The 17072-nt window shown below is 44.1% G+C and overlaps 1 long non-coding RNA gene across 1 annotated transcript; it reads left to right on the forward strand.

The window, feature by feature from the left end:
• The first annotated feature begins 9300 nt into the window (after window positions 1-9300).
• On the forward strand, window positions 9301-13248 carry LOC147975018 (uncharacterized). Its single transcript, XR_015600465.1, has 2 exons — window positions 9301-9998; window positions 12965-13248. It is a non-coding gene; the product is annotated as an uncharacterized LOC147975018 (long non-coding RNA).
• Window positions 13249-17072: the final 3824 nt, after the last annotated feature.

A 17072-nucleotide genomic window follows, 5' to 3' on the forward strand; every position in this document is an offset into this window, starting at 1 on the left:
CGCCGTTGTCGCCGTAGCAAGTCCCCGCCAAACTAGGGTATGGACTTGATCTTTGTGCTATTCCTCAATCTGATTCCTAGCACATTGTGATCATATTGATTCTAGCCACGTTTGATAAACTTCTATCCAGTCAAAACGCCCGTAGATTAGGTTTGATTCGAAAATTCTAGGTTTAGGTTTCCGCCGAAACCATCTTGGACCCACCGAGTTGAAAAACTCGGTCCCACCGATTTGGCTTATGCCATTGCACAAGTGAGACTTGGTCTGACCGAGAATTACTTATCGGTGTGACCGATTTTTGAACTCAGTGAAACCCTAGCAGTCTCGGTGCCACCGAACTGTGACTCGGTCCTACTGAGTTCACTAGTTTAGGTTCCAAAACTGCTTCGGTATCACCGAGTTTGAAAATCGGTAGATCCGAGATGATTTCAGTGGGAAACTAAAACTAAGTTTTTGGATCATTCTTTTGCAAAAATCTCTGCATTTTGTGATGCTCATCTTTTCTATCTCATCTATAATCTATTCACAGGGTCAGCAGTCAGTTTGCAGCATGTCTGATCAAAGTGATAGCCAAAATATGTCAGAGCAGCAAGTGGTGATGAGTGAGGGCACTAGTCCCTCCAGTTCATCTGATGAAGGCAGCAGGAGCACTCCTAGCAATTTGCCAAAGGCTGCCACGAGACAAAGGAAGAAGAGGACTTCAGATTCCGAAGATGAGGACTATGTGGCAGAGGAAGAGGCCACTTCCAAGAGAATTGAGCCAGCTCAAGGCACTAAGCCAGGTCTGAAAATCAAAAGGCCAGCAGGCAGGCAGCCCATGTCAAAGGCAAGAGCCTCAACTGAGAAGCCCACTCCTCAAGAGCCAGTTGCTGCAGAAGGCAAGAAAAGAAAGGAAAGGGTGAAGAAGACTGTGGCTAGAGTGCTTGGCAAAGCTTCCATCATGGAAGAGGAAGAAGAAGAAGAAGAAGAAGAAGAGGCAGCTGCACCAGCGCCCAAGGCACCCAAGCTAATGGGAGATGCCATAAAATCAGGGGGAGCTGCTTCCAAGGCCAAGTCAGCTCCAAAGCCAAAGCCTAAGAGAAATACAAGGAGCATTCCTGCAGCTGAAAAGAATAAGGCCCCAGTGCCTGAGACTGTTGCTGAAGAAGAGGAAGAGAATGTCCTAAGAAAGCTAAAGCCCAAGATCCCAGACCACAATGATGCTCATCCTGTGGCTGAGGATATGAAGCTCAGGAGAGATTCAGGGCTAAGGAAATGGAGAGAAGCAGACCCATATGCTTCAAGAAGAAGGACTGTCGTGGACTACAGGTTTCACACCAAGGAGCAACAGGATTTTTATGAGACAGTGCTGCTAGATAAGAAGCCCATTGTCTGTGATATGCGTTGGGTTGATTGGACATACATCAAAGACAATGAGGAGCACTATCCTGGAGTGCAAGACAGCTTCATAGCTTGTGGAGTAGCTGACTTTGTAGGGCAGAAGCTCACAAAGTGGAACGAGGAACTCATCATGCAGTTCTACTCCACAGCTCACTTTTATTCAGATGGGAGGATCACATGGATGTCTGAGGGTACAAGGTACCAATCTACAGTGGCTGAATGGGCACAGATCATAAATGCCCCAGAGGAGCAGGATGATGACTTAGATATCTATGCCAAGAAGAAGATGGACCATAACTCCATGTCCAATATGTACAAGGAAATTCCCAATGAAGCTCTTGACACCTTCAAATTTGGGTCTGTGCATTACCTTCTGTCAGGACTGCCTACGATCAATTGGATACTAAGGCACACCTTACTGCCCAAGTCTGGAGATCACAAGATGATCAGAGGCCATGCTATCAACTTGCTACATGTGTTTGATGTGCCTCAGAAGTTCAAGGTGATGAGCCTCATAGTGGAAACAATCAAGAGGACTGCAGCAGATCAGAAGAGGAGCTGCGGATATGCCCCTCAAATTCAGGAGCTCATCAACTCCAAGATGGGCACGGGCATATATCTATTGGACAAGGAACACCTGCCCATCCGTCCAGATTTTGAGAACAATGAAGTTGTCATGACTAAGAATGATCCATCATCTGCCCAAGCATACGCGAAGAAGGAGAAGGCAAGGAAGGAGAAAGCTGCCAAGATGCCTACTCAAGAGGAGGCATGTGAGTATTTCTTGAAGACTAAACAAGAGCAGCTTGGTTACTTGATTGCATCCACGCTGAGGATTGAGCAAAGTCTGGCCACCCTCACTCAGAATCAGCAGAGCCTAGAGAGAATCATGGAACAGAAGTTCTATGACTTGGATGTCAAGGTAACGGAAGTTCAGTCTGCAGTGGAGCAGCTCCAGGAGGACATGCAGGAGAGGAGAGGCAGGAATACCACTCATGCCTTTGCCAGAGTGCCATGAGGCCCGAGGTCGTCTGCCGTGCTAGTTTCTGACACAAGAGCCACCACCTCAGCACCAGCCACAGCCTCAGTTCCACCAGCTCCAGCATCTACTTCAGCTCCAACTCCAGCGACTACTTCAGCATCTACCGAAGCCTTCGTCCTTGGAGTGATCCGGACTCCACCACCACCTGAAGATCAAGCCTGAGCGTCGATCTAGTGCTATGCATTTTCTAGGAACTTTTTGATAACTTGTTGCCAAAGGGGGAGAAGATGTATAGATCATAGGCTTAGAGAGAGAGAGTGTTGCTTTGCTTTTCTCTCTTGCTTTATTTGGTGGTTTTTCGAACTTGTTTGCTTTTGAGTGCTTGAGATACTACGTCATTATTTGTGAGACATTGATGATCATGTGTTTGATCATAAGCTACACTTAATGCTTGCTTAATGCTATTATCTTATCTATCTTATGTGATCATTTATTATTCTTGGTGATGAGTGCATGTATTTCATTCTTATCATTTTAAGCGCTCCACCAAGATGTATGTGACATGGAAGAGTAACCCATGACTCTAACTCTTTGTGCATTTGCAGTCCAAAGCAAATTTTAAATATGCACAAATTTAGGGGGAGCTCTTACTTATCACATACTTCTCAAAGCGACGATATATTTCATGATTATTATCTTTTGTCGAAGCTTTGATCTATATGTTGTCATCAATTACCAAAAAGGGGGAGATTGAAAGTGCAACTATCCCTAGGTGGTTTTGGTAATTCATAACAACATATAGCTCATTGAGCTAATGCTATTCCAAGATGATTATTTCAGGAAAGCTCAATGATTGGCATGGCATGGATGTGAAAGTGGAACCCTCAAAATGCTAAGGACAAAGGATTGGCTCAAGCTCAAAAGCTCAAGACTCTTCATTTTATATTTTAATGATCCAAGATCACACTGAGTCTTTAGGAAAAGCCAATACTATTAAGGAGGGATGAGGTGTTGCTTAATGAGCCTCTTGCTTCATGTGCTTAGTGATATGCTCCAAAACCCTCAACTACTTTCCCATATCCACATATGACCTAAACCCTAAGCCAAACTCGGTCCTACCGATTCTTCCTATCCGGCGCCACCGAGTTTCACTTGTCATTAGCCACTGCCAAACCCTAGCAATTCGGTCCTACCGATAGGGATCTCGGTCTCACCGAGATGGGGTTGCAAACTCTCTGTTTCCCTTTCGTAACTTTTCGGTCTTACCGAAAGAGTGAATCGGTCCCACCGAGATTGCAATGTAAACTCAGTGTTTCCCCTTTGTAACTTTTCGGTCTCACCGAAAGAGCAAATCGGTCCCACCGAGTTTGCCTCACCAACTCTCTGGTTAGCTAATTACCAAATTCGGTCTCACTGAGTTTGTGTAATCGGTCTCACCGAGATTACGTTATGCCCAAACCCTAACCATATCGGTCCTACCGAGTTGCATGTCAGTCCCACCAAAAATCACTAACGGTCACTAGGTTTACATTTTCGGTCTGACCGAGTTTATTGATTCGGTCACACCGAGATTGGAAAACTGTGTAACGGTTGGATTTTGTGTGGAGGCTATATATACCCCTCCACCTCCTCTTCATTTGATGAGAGAGCCATCAGAACACACACACCATTCCAACTCATATGTTCTGAGAGAGAACCACCTACTCATGTGTTGAGACCAAGACATTCCATTCCTACCATATGAATCTTGATCTCTAGCCTTCCCAAGTTGCTTTCCACTCAAACCTTCTTTCCACCAAATCCAAATCCTATGAGAGAGAGTTGAGTGTTGGGGAGACTATCATTTGAAGCACAAGAGCAAGGAGTTCATTACCTACACACCATTTGTTACTTCTTGGAGAGTGGTGTCTCCTAGATTGGCTAGGTGTCACTTGGGAGCCTCCGACAAGATTGTGGAGTTGAATCAAGGAGTTTGTAAGGGCAAGGAGATCGCCTACTTCGTGAAGATCTACCGCTAGTGAGGCAAGTCCTTCGTGGGCGATGGCCATGGTGGGATAGACAAGGTTGCTTCTTCGTGGACCCTTTGTGGGTGGTTGCTTCTTCATGGACCCTTCATGGGTGGAGCCCTGTGTGGACTCGCGCAACCGTTACCCTTGGGTGGAGCCCTGTGTAGACTCGCGCAACCGTTACCCTTCGTGGGTTGAAGTCTCCATCAACGTGGATGTAGGATAGCACCACCTATCCGAACCACGGGAAAAACATCCGTGTCTCCAATAGCGTTTGAATTCTCCAAACCCTTCCCTTTACATTCTTGCAAGTTGCATGCTTTACTTTCCGCTGCCAATATACTCTTTGCATGCTTGCTTGAATTGTGTGATGATTGCTTGACTTGTCCTAAATTAGCTAAAATCTGCCAAGAACTAAAATTAGGAAAAGGTTAAGTTTTTATTTGGTCAAGTAGTCTAATCACCCCCCCTCTAGACATACTTTTGATCCTACACCCAGGAAAGTGTGTCCGGCCAGAGTTAATCGAGCGTGGTGGGTAAGTTGGTGCACCCCTGCAGGGAAGAAAACATCTATCGATAGCATGTCCTACGGTAACGGACACTTGGAGTTGTATCCCGATCAATACAACTAGAACTGGATACTTGAGATGAGAAATGGATATGAGACATGGTTATGATGAATGGATAGTATGGCTCTGGGATTGCTTTCTCGCGGGGAGTCGAGAAAGGATCTCTGGCCAAGGTTGATAACACTACTGCTACTTTACTTTATGCTACTCTACTCCCTCCTGTTGCTGCAAGATGGTGGTTTCCACAAGATGCTAGTCTTCGATAGGCTAGGCTTTCCCCTTCTCTTATGGCATTCTGCAGTTTAGTCCACAGATACAGCCCATTTCCTTTGATACATATGCATACTTAGTTTAGATCTGATGTAAGTCTTGCGAGTACTTTGGATGAGTACTCACGGCTGCTTTGCTACCTCTTTCCCCCCATACCCGATTGTTGTGACCAGATGACGGATCTCAGGAGCCATATGACACCACTGATGACTACTGCTACCCCGAGGGTGCCTACTACTACGTGACGGCCGCTGACGACTTGGAGTAGTTAGGAGGCTCCCAGGCAGGAGGCCTTGCCTTTTCGATCGATGTTGTTTTTGTGCTAGCCTTCTTAAGGCAAACTTGTTTAACTCATGTCTGTACTCATATTTTGTTGCTTCCGCCGACTCTTGTGTATTCGAGCTTATGTATTCGAGCCCTCGACGGCCCTGGCTTGTAATATAAAGCTTGTATTATTTTAATTTGTGCCTATAGTTGTGTTGTGATATCTTCCCGTGAGTCCTTGATCTTGATCATACACATTTGCGTGTATGATTAGTGTACGATTGAATCGAGGGCGTCACAAGTTGGTATCAGAGCCGACTGCCTGTATGAATCCCCCTTCCACACTCCTTGGCCGAAGTCGAGTCTAGACATTACAAAACTTTTTACTAACACGGTTGTGTGCCTTACGGGCCCACGTCACCATTTGGGTGGTATTAGGATCTTTTATTCCTCATCTATACTCTGGGACTCTGATCTCTCTTCTATTCGGGTTAAATGGTTTTACTAACTCGAACATTAGGATCTCGTGATCACATCCGCCCGGAGAGCCCCCTTATTTCAGATGATCGCCTGCTGCACCAGAAGATTCTGAAGATACTCTACGATATTCTCTCGAGACTTTGTGCCTGTTGCCTTTGCAATTCCCTACCACCGAAATATTCTTGTGGATAACTACACACACTTGCCAATCTTACATTCTATCCCCTTGATCTTGTTATGACAAGATGCCCTGAACTGCTCTCCTTCTTCCGAGAATTCTTTGAGCTTACTGCCTTGCAGTTCCTTGTCATCTGAATACCCCTACGGATAACTTTGTGCACCTATCAAGTATCCGCTCATCCTCAATTGATTCTTGTACTTCACAAAAGTCTTCATAATACCATTCGTTCTTGTGAAAATCCTCAATAGCCTATTGTTCTTGAATTTCTTGCTTGCTTGCATTATGGTTAGTACCATAAGTCTAGTAATCTTATTGTCAGCCTTTGTCATTATCATTTTGAGTCCGTTGATACAATATGTTGCGAATGCTCGCAATCCTCAATCAGATCCTAGAATTCATCCTTCCGGCTCAGAAGTCATTTTAACATGTGCTGAATCTCGATCAATCAAATCGCCATCGATTGTACCCCTAAGGCTATTCTACCTATCCATCCCTAATCAGAGCATTGCTTCTGATCCCTTGTCTTGGAATTCATAATTCCTTTGCAATTGAGCTTTGAGTTAGTCAGTTGTTTCTATAATCTGATCTTCTTGCATTCTTTCTTCCTCTGGTTGAATATTGATGCTCACATCAGATCCCTTGTGGACCACCAGACCCCTTTCCGGATTTTATCCGACAATGTCCTTCATATTCAATAAGCTTGTGAGCCTTTCCTCGGATACATAATGCATTTGGTAAATTGTATCCTCCGCTTTCTCAAGCATGCTCTACTATCAAGCTTGTGTTATTTATTCTTGAAATTTATGATATATGTTCCTAAGATGCCCCGATGGGTTGAACCTATGCCTTCCCTAATCCGTGTGAACTCGAAAGTTATGCGGGTTATACTCTACTGGCTTTTCGCCAGATAAAATTTCAATACTACAGCTTCATCAAGAACGAGAAGTAAAATGAAAGGTTATGCATTATAGAAGTGGGAGTCGACCCTGAACCTTGTGTTCATGCCCACGGACACGGTCTGGGACTTATCATGAAAGCTTCTTGCAAGGATATTTAATCATTTGAATATTCTTCCGGTATCGTAAATTGGATCCCTTGCAGTTATGGTCCCGACCATATTTCCTCCTTGATCTCATTTACTGGGTAAGTTACAATTACTTATCCTCTACAAATCATTCCCTTGTCCAACCTCTACTCCGATTTACCTTCTGGCATTACACCTAGTACTTGATACTAGGAAGCTTTATACCCCATCACATCATTCCTAGACTGATCGGCTATATTTTTATCATGTCAACTTTTTAACTGTGCTACCTGGTCCTTATGCCCGGAACAACTTCCGACGATGAGCTAAGCTTACGTCGATTTTCCTCATCTTATCATTTCACCTTGAACAACAAGCTTGACTTTGAGCTTGTGTCGAATCCGTGGTTCTCATAGCCTTTCACTTCATCCTTCCTTTTCAGCTCGGTGACATCTTCATGAAATCTCTCGACAAATGTGTCGTGATCATCATCAACATTCTGAGCTTTTCCAATATATAAATCGAATTCATGGTAAGAAATACAAACCTTCCCCTTGATGATTTATGTCATCATCGACAACATTCTTGCCTTCCCCAACACAATCTGGTTCATATAATTTTGGAAATACATCCTTTTTGGCATGTCGATGGGTTGTGGCTGAGCCCGTCGGCCACAGCCTCATCCTTTCCCTGCTAAAATTGTATGACTTATTTTCTAAGTTGTTTCCGATGGATCCTTGGTGTATTCAAAGTCTGCCCTTTGCTTGAAACCATGTCAATGCTATCTCGAAGCATGTCTGTGGTAATCCAATCTCCAATAAGAACATTTGAAGCACGATACTAAATTTTCGTTATCAATTATCCAAACACCGTTGTATGGGTAATGTCATGAAATTTCTTCCCCTTTACCTAATTGGTTATCTACTTACTATCCTGTCATGGATATCTTGCTCTGCTTGTCCTTGGGAAGAATATACCCTTGAAATGTGTGTTTAAACACATTTTCCTTTCCATTGTTCTGTTTAAACCTAATAATCACTTTTCCTTTCCATTGGTTTGTTTAAACCTTCTTGTGATCTATATTGTATAAGCAGTAATATTTCCCTGCTTATATCAACACCTCATTGTATCTCTATGCCAGTAAGACCCTGTTACTATTGTTGATGACATTCCGGTAGCCACCGATGGACGAGAACTTTGCCTAATGGCCCGCCTCGTTCAACGAGCAGGATAATGGTTCTCTTCATCCCTCGCCCTTGGTACCAACGTTGTTGCCGACATAACTGACAGGCTACCCTCTAACATGCCTTGCTATCATAACCGTGCAAGATGACAGCACCCTTCCTACTTTTAACCCACATGGTGGGCCCATAACCCACAATTCCACAGGATCGAAACCTGACTCTCCTGTATACCCCTGTTTCCAAAGTTATTCCTCGCGCTTATGTAAATCATGGGCCACCTTCCTAGTTATCTATACTGGTATTAGATGCAATGCTTATTCCATTGCTCTGAACCCCCTTCACACTCTACTTCAGGCATAGGACGATTGCTTACCCGTTTGAAACTTTTGTACCCTCTTATAATGCTCTTGATGTGTTTCTTGTAATCAAGTCGAGAGATACTTTACGCTTCTTCCCTAGAGTTAACCGTCCAATACTCAATCTTGTTAAAATCCATCCTCATAGAATTTCCCTCCTCTTATCCTTTCGTAAGTACGGTGAAGATCCTGAAGGAAGGACGACAACTTCATCATGACACATTGACGAAGAGGAATAAAGACATCAACGCTATCGATCAACCTCTTCGAGAAGCGCAACCAAAAACGGGAAGATCCGTTAGAAGTTCGAAACCAAAACTTTTCCCCTTACTCCACCTCCTAAAATCTCGGGACGAGATTTCTTGTAGTGGAGGAGATTTGTAACACCCCGGTAATCATGCTACAGTAATTCCAACCTAATGGTGCCATGTCACCATGTTTGCCAAGCTTAATTGCCCCTTGATAAAAATCAAACTTAAATTCAAAATCAAATTGCAAGTCAAATCATTAATTCTTTAATCAGTAAAAAAATGTTCATATTATTCTATAAATTCCTCTGATCAATTCTCATGTTGAAACCAACTTCATTTGGCTCACAAATAAATTCCTAGTAATTTAACAAACTGACCAACAGTAAATTAAATGGCCTTTTCAAAATAAACAAATGAATAAACCTTCCCAAATAAAATGGAACCTTGTGTGTAACACCCAAAATGTTGTATTTGAATTATAGGTGTAGTATCTTGTAGAACTAATATCATTTAGTGCCCAACATAAATGGAAAACTGAGACCAGAAATTTGACAGAAAAGAAAATGAGGAAGTGCTGCTGTGTACTTTGGGCCGTATGAACAGTGCAGCCCAAGCCCACCACCGGCCTCTCCCCTACCTCTGTACTGTACAGAGGGGAGGCAGCATGGCCGTGGCGGCCATCCGCCGGTCGTGACCACTTGCGTGGCGGCCATCCGATCCCTCCCGGCGTCCTACTTGACCACGAGCACTCCCCTTGGACAAACCCTAGACCGCACTCGCTCTCCTTTCGCTCGATCTCCTCCTCTGTTCGACGACGAGCGCTTCCATCGCCGTCACCGCGTCGATCTTGCGGCCACTAGCCAGCCCGCATCCTCCCGCCATGTCCACGAGCTCCGCCTCGCTCCTCTACTTCGACTACACCGAATGGCTTGAGCTGGGCGCCTCTACATCGTCGGGATCGAGCACTCCTTCATCTTCGGTCGCTGGTGGCGTGCCCAACTACTCTGCTCCGACCGCCCCGACCTTCCCCGAGCACGCCTACGGCTCCGCGGTGAGCTCCTCTCCCCGCTCCCCCTGTTTCCCCTTTGAATCCATCGTCGTAGATGCCATCCCACGCGTGCCACCGCTCACCATGGCAGGAACTCGTCCGCGTACGCACACTCTCTGCTTTGCCTCTAGCAGTTGCTCATGTGTATTGATGCTGCTCTACCACTCCTGCTGCTTGCCGACGCTGGCCGCCGCCGCCGCTACCTCGCCACGCCTCCGCCTCAGGCCCACCCGCCCCCACTTGCTGCTACCTTCTACTGTTGCCGCAGCTGCCGTCGCCGCGCCATGTTGTCCCCCTGCTCGCGGGCCGCGCTCGTGCCGCCCGCTCGCCGGTCGTCGCCCGTGCTGGCCGGAGCCGTCCCCATCCGCGCGCGCGACCTACTGCGCCTGACACCGTCTGTGCCCGCCGCTGCCTGGCGCGGCTGTCCCCGAGCTCGGCCATGTTGGCGCCGTGATGCGTGTGCGCTTGCTCGGCTGCTTGCTTCTGCTGCTCGCTAGGTGCTGCTTGTTCTTAGCTACTGCTGCTCGTGCTTAGCTACTGCTATTGCCCCTTCAAGCGTTGTCCTGCTGTTGGTGCCGCTTCTACTCCTCCTGCTGTTGCTGGCCACCGCCATGTCCATGGTTGTGTGCTTTGTGAGTGTGTGTGTGTGTGTGCCCAGCCAATGCACGTATGTGCACATGGGGCCAATCCAATTAGTTAGTGCTAATACAATTTATTTTAGGTTAGATTATTGTTTAGCTAGCCTGATGTGTCCATGACACTGGGACCCCATTGCTAAATCAGTAGATAAATTAATCTGTTAAAATTATTAGTCCATGACATGTGGGCTCGTTTTGACCCGTTGACCAGTCAATGCTGACTGAGTCAATTGCTGACTGGACTAGTTGATTGGGCCCTGGACCCCCGTTATAAACTTAGGCTAGTTCACTTGTGTGTATAAAAAGTAGTCTGCCATATTTTAATATTCGATTTAACTAGATCAAGAAAATCGAGAAAATGTAATAAATTTTGATAAATCATATAAATTAGTCCGTATTTTGGATGAAAATATTTTATATATAAAGGTTGCTCAGAAAAATATCACCATCCCGAATATGCACTCCGTTCATCTGTCACATGGCTCTAGCATGACGAACATGGAACCTTTTCCCCTCTTTCTTCTGTCCGGAAAATGCCAAACTCCGGATGTTTTCCCCCTTCGCCTGTATCGAGTAGTACCGCGTTAGGTCACCCCTAGCACATCGTTTTACCATATTATATGCTTTATGATTCTTCATTTCTTTTATATTTATTGTTTCTTCCCCCTCTTCTCTTCGGTAGACCCCGAGGCCGATGATGCCCCAGTGATTGACTACGTCGGTAATGACACTTCTTCCTTTTCAACAGAGCTTCTAGGCAAGCAAACCCCCCTTGAGCATTCCAATATCGCCCATTTCTTTCCCTCTCATGCTTGCATTAGAACTGTTACTGCTTTCTGTATGATCCTACTCTGATGCATAGCCTGTTTTTGTTACCTGCTTTCATACCTTACCTGCTTATCCTAAACTGCTTAGTATAGGTTGGTTAGAGATCCATCAGTGACCCCACCTTGTCCTAGTTGCCTCGCTTTATGTTCGATGACTCGATCAACGTGATCGACGTCCAGGCCCCGACACTGCACATCACCCCCCTAGTTGTACGACACTACAGAGTTACTATCGAGTGCCGATGGTGAACCTCATACATCACTCCTGATGAGATCTCTATAGTGTAGCTATATAGTTGCGGTCATCGAGGGTGATTTCCTCCTTAACCACTTCCGTTACGGCTCTGTCGTGCAACCCCTCAAGTGTGAACCTCGAGGGTGGATCTTCTTACGTTCACCTTGATGATAACATCGAGTGGAATTCACCGGGGGTGATTCCTCGGGTTTTCTCCTTGGTGTCAGACACACAATTACTATGGTTACTATGACTTTACACTGAACCATGTTACTAAAGACGGGTCGACCCTGAGGGGTACCCGTGCGAGCTTAATAGCGAGTGATGTGGAGTCGGGTTGACCTGCAAGGTGCCCGCGAGATACTTACGAGGCATGGCCGGGCATTCTTAGGCCTTGCCGCAAGTACTCGAGACGGGGCGACGGGGTCACATCTTTTGTGAGTCTCTGCTTGTTACCGCGCGTTACTAATCCACTACGATTTGGATATTTGATCCGAGGGGCCTCTAGCCTGATAGCACTAACCATCATGTGGGCATAGTATGGGCGTTCTGCGTCGTATACATCAGCCGAAGCTTAATAGACGTCAGCGACTGAGCGGCGCGCGCCGGATTGGACTGCGTAAGCACCTGCCTTTTTGAAGGAGGTAGCTAGGTCTGCTCACCGGCCGCCCACGCAACGTGCAGGAGTTCCCGGGGCGATGGCCCATGACCCCTGGGGGCATAGGTTTAGTCCGGCGTGCTGGCCTCTCTATTAAGCCTAGGTCAGGTTGCGGCGTATTGTTTGGCCGAGGCCGGACATGACCCAGGAAAGTGTGTCCGGCCAGAGTTAATCGAGCGTGGTGGGTAAGTTGGTGCACCCTTGCAGGGAAGAAAACATATGAGATGAGACCTGGATACTTGAGATGAGAAATGGATATGAGACATGGTTATATGATGAATGGATAGTATGGCTCTGGGATTGCTTTCTCGCAGGGAGTCGAGAAAGGATCTCTGGCCGAGGTTGATAACACTACTGCTACTTTACTTTATGCTACTCTACTCCCTCCTGTTGCTGCAAGATGGTGGTTTCCACAAGATGCTAGTCTTCGATAGGCTAGGCTTTCCCCTTCTCTTATGGCATTCTGCAGTTTAGTCCACAAATACAACCAATTTCCTTTGATACATATGCATACTTAGTTTAGATCTGATGTAAGTCTTGCGAGTACTTTGGATGAGTACTCACGGCTGCTTTGCTACCTCTTTCCCCCCATACCCGATTGTTGCGACCAGATGACGGATCTCAGGAGCCATATGACACCACTGATGACTACTGCTACCCCGAGGGTGTCTACTACTACGTGATGACCGCTAACGACTTGGAGTAGTTAGGAGGCTCCCAGGCAGGAGGCCTTGCCTTTTCGATCGATGTTGTTTTTGTGCTAGCCTTCTTAAGGCAAACTTGTTTAACTCATGTCTATACTCAGATTTTGTTGCTTCCGCCGACTCTTGTGTATTCGAGCCCTCGAGGCCCCTGACTTGTAATATAAAGCTTGCATTATTTTAATTTGTGTCTAGAGTTGTGTTGTGATATCTTCCCATGAGTCCTTGATCTTGATCGTACACATTTGTGTGTATGATTAGTGTACGATTGAATCGAGGCCGTCACATACATGGTCTTAATATACCATCTGTTGAAGAGACATATGATCTTAATTATTTATTTACTGAAGAACCTCCTGATCCCGATATCCCGACACAGATAGTAAAGGTAAATTCTCTCTATAGATATGATAAAGCTGAAGTCCCTCCTATTAAAATTGCTAGTCATTGCTTGAATGAGTTTGATAACTTTATGTATAAGCAAGATGACTTCAATGCTTATTTTGGTAGACAATTAAAAGAAAATGCTTATATGATTAGATGCTTGGGTGATTATATGGCTGATACTAAAGGTGAACTTAAACTTGTTAGCAAACATGCTTCTATGGTTACCACTCAAGTAGAACAAGTACTTAAGGCTCAAAAAGAAGTGCTTAATGAAATGAATAGTAAGAAAAATGATTATGCTATTAAAGTGGCTACTAGAACTGGTAGAATGACTCAGGAACCTTTGTATCCTGAAGGCCACCCTAAGAGAATTGAGTAAGATTCTCAAAGAAATAATATTGATGTTCATAGTTCTTCTAAACAGAAGAAGAAGAAAAATGATAGAACTGTGCAAACTTCTAGTGAACCTATTACTGAACCACCTGATAATCCAAATGATATTTCTATGTCTGATGCTGAAACACAATCTGGTAATGAACATGAACCTAGTAAAAATATTAATGATGATGTTCATGATGATGCTCAACCTAGTAATGATAATGATATAGAAATTGAACCTGTTGTTGATCTTGATAACCCACAATCAAAGAATCAACGTTATGATAAAAGAGACTTTGTTGCTAGAAAACATGGTAAAGAAAGGGAACCTTGGGTTCAGAAACTCATGCTTTTTCCTCCAAAACCATTCAAGAAAAAGGATGATGAGGATTTTGAGCGCTTTGCTGAAATGATTAGGCCTATCTTTTTGCGTATGCGATTAACTGATGTGCTCAAAACAAATCCTTATGCTAAATATATGAAGGATATCATTACTAATAAAAGAAAGTTAACGGAAGCTGAAATTTCCACCATGCTTGCTAATTACACTTTAAAGGGTGGAATACCAAAGAAACTTGGAGACCCCGGAGTATCTACTATACCTTGCTCCATTAAAAGAAATTATATTAAAACTGCTTTATGTGATCTTGGAGCCGGTGTTAGTGTTATGCCTCTCTCTTTATATCGTAGACTTGACTTAAATAAGCTGACACCTACTGAAATATCTTTGCAAATAGCTGATAAATCAACTGCTATACCTGTCGGTATTTGTGAGGATGTGCCTGTTATGGTTGCGAACGTTACTATTTTAACAGACTTTGTTATACTTGATATTCCCGAGGATGATAGTGTGTCCATTATTCTTGAAAGACCTTTTCTTAATACTGCAGGGGCTGTTATTGATTTCAACAAAGGCAATGTCACTTTTCATGTTAATGGTAATGATCATATGGTACACTTTCTGAGGAAACAACCTCAACTTCATAGTATCAATTCTATTGGGAAAATTCCATCGATTATATTTGGAGGTTTTGAATTTCCTCTCCCTACTGTCAAGAAGAAATATGATATTTTTATTATTGGGGATGTGCATATCCCCGTTGAGGTAACTTAGTGTTATTCGAAATTTCTCCGGTTTCATGATTATCGGAATGAGTTTGTTAACAAGACTTGATCAACCTTGTTAGTGGATTCTTTTTGATGAGCATAAGATGGATGAAACTAGAAGCACAAAATTCTGTGCCCCACTTTTACTTTCTATTATTTATATTAAATAAAGTAAAAATAGTATTTTCAGTCTATTTCCTGGCTTATCCGTGCAATATAAAAATATCCCGAAAATAAAAGTCCTTAGAATGCCATGCCAATTTAATACGATTTTTTTGGGAATATTTGAAGATTTACTGTGCAAAAATTACCGGGAGGAGCTGCCACCTGGCCATGAGGGTGGTGGGTGCGCCCCTGCCTCGTGGGCCCATGGTAGCCCTCCTCCACTTATCCCAGCACCCATCTTCTTCCTCTGTCTCACACAAACCCGAAAAACCAACTCAAGCACAAGTTCCAGCCACTTTTACTGCGATTTTCGATCTCCTTGCTCAAAGCACCTCTCACAAAACTGCTTGGGGAGATTGTTCCTTGGTATGTGACTCCTCCATTGGTCCAATTAGTTTTTGTTCTAGTGCTTTATTCTTTGCAAATTTATGCTGCATAGGTGACCATGTTCTTGAGCTTGCATGTCAAATTTATATGGTTCCAAGTAGTTCTAATGCTTGATATAGGCTCTAGGTACTTGTAGGAGTAGTTGCTATCAGTTTTATTGAAGTTGGTTCATTTTTGTTTGAAGTTACTAAAAATTTCAGAATTTTCAGAGAAAAACAATATGTTTAGGAAGATGTTCCAAGGTGGTTCCTCTAAGAAGCAAGGACCCAGGATTGCTATGTGCGATGCTGATGAGGATCCACCAAGAGACGCTTCAGTACGGCCTTGCGAATGGCCGTCGGAAAATTTTATGAACCATGCGGGAATTAAAGAAGAATTCAAATCATATTTGCGCAATGCCAGTCTTGAGGATTTTGAGGCTAACAATTGCCCCAAGTATCATGATCTCACAAGTTCATTTGTGAGGAGGTTTGAATATTCATCTTCGCATAATTCTCCTTCAGTCATGTTTGATCTTTATGACAAATCTTATACCATGAACCTAGAGGATTTCACTTCTGCTTGCGAACTTCCATCATGGGGCAGTATTAGGGATCCCCTAAATCTGAATTTAGAAACTTTCTTGCTAGTATAACTGTGGGGGAATCCAGAGAAATAACGCAGGCTACCATAGGGAGCATTCACTTTCCTGATATACATTATTTTGCTCTCTTCATCGGTAGATGCATAAATGCTAAGGATGAAGCATGTCACATGTGTGTCCCTGATCTTAGCATTCTTAGGAGTGATGTGTTAGGAGACCAATCTTATCATATGGGAGCCATTGTAACTCGTAGGTTGCATCATAATAGACATAATGGAGATTTCTTTGGAGGAATTTATGCAACCCGCTTAGCTCATTTTCTTGAAATAGACATTTGTGAGGGTGATATGGAGTTGCCTCCTGCATATTTAGACTATAACTATATGGTTTCGCACCAGTTTGTCAAGAGGCCTGAATCACCTCTCTTATATCGCTTAATTTTTGATAAACGACGCGTTTTCCGTATTACTCGCCCCGCTCCTGCCTTATTTGATTCACAGACAAAAGGAAGATATGTTATTACCAGAGAGGAGGCAGAAGAGTACGAGAGGAGAGCGGAGGCAACCCGACTCCACGCTGTAGCTCAGCAGGAGATAACCGCTGCACATCAGTATGATCCCAGCTATTCTTCCTCATCACAGTACGACCCCAACAACTATTATTATGGATATCCACCAGGCCAGCCGTGGCCATAGACCAACTTAGGCCAAAAGCCTAAGCTTGGGGGAGTACGTATTTCTCACCGACATTACATTTATGCTCACACACACTCATTACTAGATGTCGGTGCTCATACTTTTTCACTGTAATATCCATGCCAGTTTATTTTCCTTTTCCTGCTTTCTTCTTGTGTGTTTGTTAAACCTTAAGAAAAACCAAAAAAATTAGTAGTAGTTTATTTTTTCTGCTGTAGTAGTAATAAGTAAAAAGAAAACCCAAAAATATTTCACGTTCTTCTTTTGCTTGTTGGGAGCTTTTCCGTGTAAATAGCTTCATTTCTTTTCTTTTCTT

The sequence above is a fragment of the Triticum urartu genome, chromosome 4A (genome assembly GCF_056163025.1).
Source record: "Triticum urartu cultivar PI428250 chromosome 4A, HENAU_Tu73, whole genome shotgun sequence".
Taxonomy (NCBI): Eukaryota; Viridiplantae; Streptophyta; class Magnoliopsida; order Poales; family Poaceae; genus Triticum; species Triticum urartu.